Genomic DNA, 10,691 nt, shown 5'->3' with positions numbered 1-10,691 from the left:
AAAAAGACTATAAAATTATGCATACCCTTTGATCTAGCAACACCACTGCTAGGTCTACATCCCCAAAGTGATATTTTTTTAAAAAGGGAAAAACATTTATTTGTACAAGAATATTTATAGCAGTTCTTCTTGTGGTGGCTAAGAACTAGAAATAGAGGGATGCTCATTAATTGGGGAATGACTGAACAAGCATGATGGTCATGGAATATTATTGTGCTATAAGAAATGACAAGCAGGATGATTGCAGAAAAACCTGGAAAGATTTACATGTACTGATTCAAAGTGAAGTGAGCAGAATCAGGAGAATGTTGTACACAGTAACTACAATATTGTATGATGAAGAATTGTGAATGATTTAGCTATTCTCAGCAATACAATGATTCAAAACATTCCCAAAGGACTCATGGTAAAATATGCTATCTGCCTCCAGAGAAAGAAACATGCTATTTTTCTGTCTTTCTTCCTTCCTCCCTTTAATTGTTTTTGAAATGTCTTCTTATACAAAATGACTAATATGGAAATATTTTATTTGACTGCACATGTATAACTCACATTGAATGGCTTAATGTCTCAGGGCTGGGTGAATGGAGGGAGAGTGATAGGATTTGTAATTTAAAACTTTAAACAACTGTTAAAAATTGTTTTAAAGGGGCAGCCAGGTAGCACAGCGAGTAAGAGCACCAGCTCCATTGTTGGGATGACCTGGAGATCAAATCCCAGGCTCAGACACTTAAAAACCCACCCAGAAACACCTGGCCATGTAACCTTGAGCAAGTTACTTAACCCCAATTGCTTGGGGGGGGGGCAGGTGGCTCAGCGAGTAAGACCACCTGCTCCAGTGTCAGGATGACCTGGATCAAATCCGGGCTCAGATACTCAGCACCACACCCAAAAATAACTGGCTATGTAACCTTGAGCAAGTTACTTAACCCTGATTGCTTTAAAAAAAATTATTTTAAAATGTAATTGGGGGAAAATAAAAATGGTCACATAAAAATGCTCTAAATCATTATTAATTAGGGAAAAGCAAATTAAAACAAGTCTGAGGTACTACCACCTCATATCTATCAGATTGGCTAACATGACAGAAAAGGAAAATGACAAATGCCGAAAGGGATGTGAAAAAAGTTGGACACTAATTCACTCCTGGTATAGTTGTTAATTGGTCCAACCCTTCTGGCGAACCATTTGAAACGATGCCCAAAAGGTTATAAAACTGTGCACACCATTTTATCTAGCAATATTACTACTAGTTGTATATACCATAGACATCAAAGGAAAAAGGACCTATTGTACAAAAATATTTCTAGCATCTCTTTTAGTGGTGAAATTGCAGCTGCCCATCAATTGGGGAATGACTGAACAAGCTGTGGTATATGATTGTGATGGAATACTATTGTCCTATGAGAAATGATGAGCAGTATGGTTTTCTTTTTCCCAGAAAAATCTGGGAAGATTTTAATGAATTGATTCAAACTGGAAAGAGAATCAGGAGAATACTGTACACAGTAACTGTAGTATTATAATAATGATCAATTGTAAATGACTTAGCTACAAATCCCAAAGACAATTTCAAAGGACCCATGGTGAAAAAGTGCTTTCCACCTCTAGAGAGAGAACTCAGTATAGATTAAAGCATACTTTCAAAATTTTTTTCTTTTCTTTTCCTGCAACATGGCTTACATGAAAATAAGTTAACATGGCTTCACACATATAATTGATATCACATTGCTTTTATTCTCAATGGGCAATGGAGGATTGGGAGGGAAATAATTTGAAACAGATTTTTTTTTAAATGTTAAAAATAAATAAATTTTAAAAAATATTTAAATGTTAAAAAATCTTTTGAAGGATCATGCTGTGGCAATTGACACAATAATTTATGAAAATTTTTATTTTAGAGAAAAAATATAATACTTCCTTATAATTATTTGTATTTAAAGTACATTTGTATAGACAAGCAAAATCATGATAAATTATAGTAAAATTATTAAAGTATTTTCATAATTCTTGCATCAGTTGATGTGTCCTATTCTATTAGCATGTTAGTAAGAAATGCTTGAATGTGGAAAAAAAAGTTCAAGACTCAAAGTAAAGGTTACTTAATGCTAGAATCCTTCAGGCACTCATGCTATATTGTAGAGAAAAAATTTGGGGGTAGAAAGAGACTTGCCAGAGGCGAGACCAAGATGGTGGAGTAGAAGCACAAACTTTGCATGAGTTCTTGCTCCAATCACTTCCAATAAATGTAAAAAATTACTTTAAACAAACGTTAGAGCTACAGAACCCACAAAGAGACAGAGAGAAACAAATCTCCCACTGAAGGCAGCCTGGAAGACCAACAGAAAGGGTCTATTGCAACAAGCTGGGAACTGAGCCTAGCCCCATGTGAGCCACATGGTTTCAGCCCCAGGGTGGCCCTGACCAGCAGCAGCCAGTACAGATTTCAGGAGAGTGAATCATCAGTAGCTGTGGCAATCTCTAGACTTCTCAACCCATAAACATCAAAGACAAAGTAAAAGGTCAGTGTGGAACTCTGTTGGAACAGGGGGAGACAGAAGTCTGCAGTATGGCCTCTGCCTCCAGGGCAAGAAGTGGTGGCTGTGCAGCCCTGCCATGTAGCTGCCTCAGGAACTCCTGACCTGAAAATTGTAGGGGACCCAAATGACCATTCAGAGGGTAATCAATTTTGCTTTAACCTGCTTGGATCTGGATCGCAGTCTTGGGTGGTGGTCCTGGGGTGTGTGGCCAGTGAGCCAGAGATTGTGGGGGCTGTAGAGAGGGTGGCCTCCTAATAGTTCCAGCAGCTGCAAAAACCCCAGTGATTTGGGACAAAGCTCTCTCCATTCTGGAAGCAGAGTTCTACCATGGCAAAGAGCTCAAAAGTCAAGTCATTGGCTGACAATATGAGCAAGCAGAGGAAGCACAAACAGACCATAAAATACTTTTTGGGGAACAAAAAGTATTAAGGCATGGAGCAGGAAGAAGACAGCAAAGTCAGAACTCCTGTATTAAAAGCCTCCAAGAAAAATATGAATTGGTTACAGGCCATGGAAGAACTCAAGAAGGATTTTGAAAATCAAGTAAGAGAAGTGGAAGAAAAATTGGGAAGAGAAATGAGAATGATGCAAGAAAATCATGAAAAGTGAGTCAACAGCCTGCTAAAGGAGACCTAAAAATACACTGGAGAAAATAACATCTTAAAAATAGACTAACTCAAATGGCAAAAGAGGCCCAAAAAGCCAGTGAGGAGAAGAATGCCTTAAAAAGCTGAATTTGCCAAATGGAAAAGGAATTTCAAAAACTCACTGAAGAGAATAATGCTTTCAAAATTATATTAGAGAAATTGGAAGCTAATGACTTTATGAGAAATCAAGATACTATAAAACAGATCCAAACAAATAAAAAAATAAAAGGCAATGTGAAATATCTCATTGGAAAAAACACTGACCTGGAAAATAGATCCAGGAGAGGTAATTTTAAAATTATTGGACGACCTGAAAGTCATGATCAAAAAAGGGCCTAGACACCATCTTTCAAGAAATTATCAAGCAAAATTGCCCTGATATTCTAGAACCAGAGGGCAAAATAGAAATTGAAAGAATTCACTGATATACCCTTGAAAAAGATCACAAAAAGAAACTCCTAGGAATACTATAGCCAGATTCCAGAGTTCCCAGGTCAAGGAGAAAATACTGCAAGGAGTCAGGAAGAAACAGTTTGAGTATTGTAGAAACATAATCAGGATAACACATGACCTAGCAGCTTCTAAATGAAGGGATCAAAGGGCTTGGAATATGATACTCTGGAGGTCAAAGGAGCTAGGACTAAAACCAAAATCACCTACCCAGCAAAACTGAGTATAATGTTTCAGGGGAAAATATGGTCATTCAATGAAATAGAGGATTTTCAAGCATTCTTGATGAAAAAACCAGAGCTGAACAGAAGATTTGACTTCCAAATACAAGAAGCAAGAGAAGCATGAGAAGATAAACAGGAAAAAGAAATCATAAGGAACTTATTAAAGTTGAACTATTTACATTCCTACATGGAAAAATCAATAATTGTAACTCATGAGTCTTCTCAGCATGAGGATAGTTGAAGGGAATATATATATATGTATGTATGTATACATACATATATGTGCATGTATAGGAGGGTATATGTGTATATAAATATATATGTGAGTGTGGGCATTTGTAGGTTCATGTATACATAGACAGAAGGCACAGGACGGGTTGAATATGAAGGAATGATATCTAAAAAATAAAATAAAGAGGTGAGAGAGGAATTAATTGGGAGAAGGAGAAAGACAAAGATAGATTAGGGTAAATTATATCATATAAAAAAGGCAAGAGAAGGGCACTTGCCCCAATCATTGCCAAATAGAAATAGACGCTTATTTCAGTCTCCTGTTAAAACCAATCCTACCCCCAGATAATCAGGGACTGCAGAATTGGGAGTTCCATTAGCCAAATGACCATAAAATACGCATCATTGCTGAAACAGATGACATTGCAGAACAGAGAAAAATAAGGGGCCCCACTGTCAGAGATAAATACTTGTTGGTCATTCTTAAGGTTAGGGAAAGGATATTGCTGTCAGGGAGGAAATCATCTACTTCCATGGTTAATCTTAGTTGGTATCGTATTAAGTTTATTCAAAAGTAGAACCTATTATACAAGTTAATCTACCCCATTAGTGTGGAAGCCTAGAGATTTGAAATAGTCTTTTAAAAAATTATTCTGGACTCAGAAGTTTGAAGAAAAAACCCTCTAGTTTTACTACTACTTAATTAGCAATCAAACTCTCATAATGTGCTTAATCTCTGACTACAATTTTTGTTTATTTTATCTATCCATTAACAGGTATATAAATTACACGTTGATCCCTTTGCTTCAATTTCTATGTACCAATGGATCCAGGAGCTAAAGGCTCTATTTCCTTTACATGTGAAGATTCCCACCACTGACAAACTGTCAGGAGGGCATCAAAGAATCATAGAACCTTAGTTTTGGAAGTCGTTTTAGCAGGGTCTTCTAGTTCAATTCTTATCTTGATACATGAGTACTCTCCATCACATACTGGATAGAGGCTGATTATCTGGTCTTTTATGCTGGAGAAGTTACTAATCCTGAGGCAACTCATCCCTTAACAACTCTAACTGGCAGTGAATACACTTCCAATTAGGACATGATTAATGTAAGTTCAAATAATGCAGAATTTAAGTTAGTAAGAATTAAAAAATATCAGGTCACATTTAATAATGGCCAAATAATACTATAGTGTGAGCAAGTGAGGCTTTTAACATGCTGCTATAGTGTTAGTCTCCACTTACCTATATCATTTCTAGCTCTTTGGTAGTCTTTAGGAAAGTATGGGTGTACATTGTTTATGAAGACTGGTTTTTAAGTTATTTTAGTGCAGTTACTGAAAAATATTGCAAGGAAAACAGTATTATGTTTAAAGCATTACTGATTTTATATAATGCCCCAGATCATCTTTAGTTCATTGTGTTAGAATGTGAGCTTGCAAATTTTATGAGATATAGGTAAAGTTCTTTGTACCTACCAGCCTAGATCTGAAGATCTAAATAAAAAAGACAGTTTAGTCTGTGCTGCTTAAATATTTTAAGTGATAATAATAATAATAGTTTTGTAATATTATTAATATAGCTTTATCATTTGGTATTATACTCAGTAATTAAAAATTTTCTTTTAAATTTTTCTTTCTATAAATGCTTTATTACTTTTTTATGAACTTGAATCAGAAACACATTTTTCTTATTCTTTGCTATTATGTTAATGAACAAATAAAAATTGAACTGGAGCTAATTACAATATTTTACATGTAGATAAACTTTGAATAGTGAAAATCTGAATAATGTGATTGTTTTGTGCAATTTGGTTATTTGACACTAATCAGGACCTTTTATTTTTAGCCAAAATCTGCCTTCACATAGTAGGTGCTTAATAAATTTAAGCTGCTAAGTGGTTAGAATGGTGGACTAGAAGTCAAGGAAACTTGAAATAAAATAGAGCCTCAGATACTTAATAGCTGTGCTACCTTGGACAAGTCATTTGACCTCTATTCGCCTTAGTTTCATTGTCTGTAAAATGAGTATAATGACAGCACCTACTTCCAAGGGTTTTTGTGAAGAAAAAAATGAAATGATATTTGTAAAGTGCTTTGTAACTCTTAAAGTGCTCATAAGTTTTAGCTATTATTATTATTTTGATAATAATAAATACTTGTTGAATCAAATTATTTGTAACTTACCACATATTTGTTCTAGTTTTCACTTCTGTTCTAGAGGAAAGAAATCTAACCTCTCTTTTGTATGACAGCCCTTCAGTTATTTGAATATCATTTATCTGTCCTTTTAAGTCTTTTCTTCAAACTATCTCTAGTTCTCTCATGTAAGGATTATCTTGTCTGATAGAATTTCTAGTCTAGACTTTTTACCACCCTGATTGCCCTTTCCTGGGCATGTTCCAGAAATTCTTGATAAAACATGGGATCCAGAATTGATCACAATACTTCAGACATACCTGACCAGGACAGATTGAAGTTAAAGTATCATCTCCTACAATTCCAGGGTAGATCAAGGAATGGGGATTATCTGAATCCTTATTTAATAATAGTAATAATAATGATGAAAATAACAATGATAATACAACTTACATAGCACCTACTATGTGCCAAGCACCATGGTAAGTACTTACAAATGTTGTCTCATTTGATCCTCATAACAACCATACAAGATATGTGCTGTTATTATTTCCATTTTACAGTTGAGGAAACTGAAGAAAACAGAAGTTAGGTAACTTGCCCAGGGTCATGTAGTTATTAAGTGTCTGAAGTTAGATTTTTAACTCAGATCTTCCTGATTCTAGTCCCAGTACTCTATCCACTAAGCCATGTAACTGACTCATTTCTTTATTCTAAGCACATACTGAAAAGATGACTGAGGGAGATCAGGATGAAAATTGCATCTTCAGTTCTGCGTTCCCGAATCAATGTAAAAAGGGGACTCTGAACAAACTTTGGAGCTGCAGAACCCACAAAATGACAGAGAGAAGCTACAAGAATTGGCCAGCACAGTGCTCTGGGAGCTGAGCCCAGCCTCATGCTGAGGCTTTAGCCCCAGGGTGGGCCTGATCAGCTCCCCCCAGAGGGACTCCAGATCAGCAGCAGCTGTGGTCATTTCCAGATTTATCAACACATAGATGAAAAGGACAAAGTGAGAGGTCAGTGCAGTCTGGACTTTGGGACCCAGTAAGTGGGAGTGCATTGGCTTTTGCCCCCAGGGCAAGAAGCCACTGAGATGCCTGACACAGCCAGCCAGTGCCACATGGCAGCTTCAGCTTCTGCCCTGCAGAGTGTAGGGGGATCAAGCACCAGTCTGAGGGGTAATTGCTCTTGCTTTAACCTGCTTGGATCTGGATTGCAGTCTAGGGTGGAGGTCCTGGGGAGTATGTCCAGCTTGCCAGAGCATGTGGAGGCCTCAGAGAGGGCACCTATCTAATACCTCTGGCAGCTGAGAAAACCCCAGTGTTTAGGATGAAAACTCCCCTGTCTGGTGGCAGGGTCCTACTGTGGCAAAAAACACAGGGGTCAAGTGACTGAAGGGCGACATGACCAGGCAAAGGAAACAAAGCAGACAGAAGGGTCCCCAAGGGTGCCACCTACGGTAAACCTGTGCATCACGGGGTCAGTCAGCTCAAGTTTGCCAGGAGCCTCCAGGCTGTGGCAGAAGAACGTGCTGGCCGCCACTGTGGGGCCCTAAGAGTCTTGAACTCCTACTGCGTGGGTGAAGATTCAACCTACAAATTCTTTGAGGTTATTCTTATTGACCCATTCCATAAAGCTATCAGATGAAACCCCGACACTCAATGGATCACCAGGCCAGTGCACAAACACAGAGAGATGCGAGGGCTTACCTCAGCTGGCCGGAAGAGCCGGGGTCTTGGAAAGGGTCACAAATTCCACCATACCATTGGAGGATCTCGTCGTGCTGCTTGGAGAAGGCGCAATACTCTCCAACTACATCGACACCGCTAATTGGTGCACATTAGTTTGTAAACTTAAATGTTTAATAAACAACATTTATGACAAAAAAAAAAAAAGAATTGACAGGGTTATAGTTGACAGAGAACAAGTCTTGGAGTCAGAAAGACTTGAGTTCAAGTCCTGCCTCTTACAATACTAGTTATGCAACTCCAGGCAACACTCTAAGAGTATAATTTTAAAATTAGTTACTGATTTGCAGTGACAGAAGAAATGTATGTGTCTGGACTTCTCTATAACTATAAAACCACTGGTATGGGGGAAAATACTGCACCAGGAGTAAAAAATTAGAAGTCAAAAGGAAAAGGTGGGGAAAGAGGAATTGGTTTTAAAAATATGTGGGTAGAAACTTTTTTGTGTTCAATTAGGGAATGAATTTGTATGATCAATATATCTGTTTCAGTTCATGTTGGATTCTTACCTAAAAAAAGAAAAAGAAAGAGAAAAAAACCCTCTCATCTAAACAGATCAAATCAGCTAAAACATTTAATCCACTGCCTTTCCCCACCCACTTTAGGAGACAATTATTTGATTTTCATGCAGTTTGGATGCTGTCAGAAGTCTTAATTGACTTTTAATTACATGCCTGCCAAACTTGTTCCAACTGTCACATGGCCCCTTAGGATTTAAAGCCCACTTTCCATTCGCTTCAACTGCTTTCTACTAGAATAAGATATGCAGAAATATGCATGCATTGCTAGCCTGTGAGGGAGCCATCGTGGTCACATGTTCTTCAAGAATGTAGTAGAGAAAAACAAAGACTGTGCTTTTAAACGTGTAGCTAAGTCATGCCTGCATCCAGATTAATTTGGACTGCATTCTGCTCAGAGCAGGGCCCACTATAATCACAATTCCCTCTTAGCAGCCACAGAAGGCAGACAAGGGAACAGATTGGTGGAGGTAGTGTGCAAATTGTAGACCTGTTACTCATGTTTCATCTTTTCTATGTCGATACGCATTTTTGGTCTTGGAATTTATTCCATTAATAATGCTTTTGGAGCCTGTTCTCAATAACCCCAGCACTTTAAAGCTTTGTTAGCTATTCACAAACCAAAGGAACGATTATCAGATATCAAATATCATCGCTGGATTCCCTCCTAGGAATGCTCTACTATCCAAACCCCAGAGCATTATCAGGCAGGTGCAGCCTTTTCCTCGCCTGTGAGTTCTCCACAGTTGTTAGAGTAGGACTGGGCGCACAGTAGGCATTCAGTGAAGACTTGCTGAGTTGAATAACTATGGATATGAGAAGGGCATTCTCTGGATGACAGGATAACTATTGAACCTGGAAGTCTGAGGTTGCAGAAGTACAGTAGGACACTCTCACATTCTCCCGTGATTAGAAGTTGGCAAGGAAAAGAACACCAAAAATATAGGTATTCACAAATACATTCATTCAATAAATATTTATTGAACTTTTACTTTGTGTGACACTATGTTAGGTAAATAGTTGCAACTGAGACGTATATAGTACCTTCTTTACAAAGTTGTTTTCCTCTGTCCTCCTCCCCATACATTCTCTGGGCCCTCTAACTCAAACTCAAAGGTTAAGTCCTTCAGGGGGCAACCATCCTAAGTTCAAGGTGCATCCACACTCCTAAAACTATAATTCACAAGCCTCCATAAAGGTTTTGTTTTTCATATTTAGCCAACTGGTACAGTTAGCTCAGACCAAGGGCATTTACTGAAATGGGCTAGCATCCACAATTGTAACAATATATTTCCTTCTCCTAAAAATAAACATAGGAGAACCACAGACTGTCCACTGCAATGGCGGCGGGGGCGCCCGATCCCCAGTCGCAATTTGGCCAGTCGGTGAAGGGGCTGCTCACCGAGAAGGTGAATGCCTGTGGTACTGATGTGATCGCCCTCACCAAGCAGGTGCTGAAGGGCTCACGGAGCTCTGAGCTGCTGGGTCAGGCAGCTGGAAACATGATATTGCAGGAAGATGCCATCTTGCACTCAGAAGATAGTTTAAGGAAAATGGCAATTATAACAACTCAGTATCATGTTGAGCTGTTTTCAAATCTACAGGACCAGCTGAAGCATTTGCTGAAATGAAATGGCATCTTAAAGGCCCAAAAGCACACTTCTTAAAGCTGAGGGGGAAACAGGGCTCACATCCCCATCTTCTGTCTCAGCAGTTCAATTAGGAGAGAGTTGTGATGGCCTATAGCTTTTCGCAGAATACAGGGTTTTCTTTCTCTATGTAAAGACATAATTTAAGGCAATACACAGATTACATGGATCAACTCAGAAGTACCATTTGATTCTATGCAGATAAACCTGTTCCCTCTCCCTCAGTTCTTTGCTTACTCTGTTTAATTTTAATTAAATCAGAATTAAAAGAAAAAAAATAAACATAGGGTATACTTTTCCACAAATACAGATAGAATTTGTGAGAAAAGTTAACACACATATAAAACACGTTATTAAAGAAGCACACACATAGGAATTAAATGTGGCCAAGTCAACTCACTTCTGTTACCATGTCATGACATCTTTTTGATCAGATTACCTCCCTATCAGCCTTAATCTCTCACTAATCTTCAATCTCTCTCTGTCACTTGGCCACTTCTCTTCTGCCTATGAACTCATCTATGTCTCCTCAAACAGACAAA

At 38.1% G+C, this 10,691-nt stretch overlaps 1 long non-coding RNA gene and 1 pseudogene across 1 annotated transcript; both read left to right on the top strand.

Moving 5' to 3' along the window:
* The first annotated feature begins 7,670 nt into the window (after nucleotides 1-7,670).
* Nucleotides 7,671-8,132, top strand: LOC138155494 (uncharacterized). Its single transcript, XR_011166847.1, has 2 exons — nucleotides 7,671-7,727; nucleotides 7,760-8,132. It is a non-coding gene; the product is annotated as an uncharacterized lncRNA (long non-coding RNA).
* A 1,689-nt stretch (nucleotides 8,133-9,821) lies between these two features.
* On the top strand, nucleotides 9,822-10,431 carry LOC138155530 (BLOC-1-related complex subunit 7 pseudogene; annotated as a pseudogene).
* Nucleotides 10,432-10,691: the final 260 nt, after the last annotated feature.

The sequence above is a fragment of the Petaurus breviceps genome, unplaced genomic scaffold, assembly GCF_028583685.1.
Source record: "Petaurus breviceps papuanus isolate PSGF00001 unplaced genomic scaffold, PetGlider_PUasm1.0 91133, whole genome shotgun sequence".
NCBI classification, from domain to species: Eukaryota; Metazoa; Chordata; class Mammalia; order Diprotodontia; family Petauridae; genus Petaurus; species Petaurus breviceps.
Note: the sequence above shows the minus strand (reverse complement) of the source record. Positions and strands in the feature narration are given on the sequence as shown.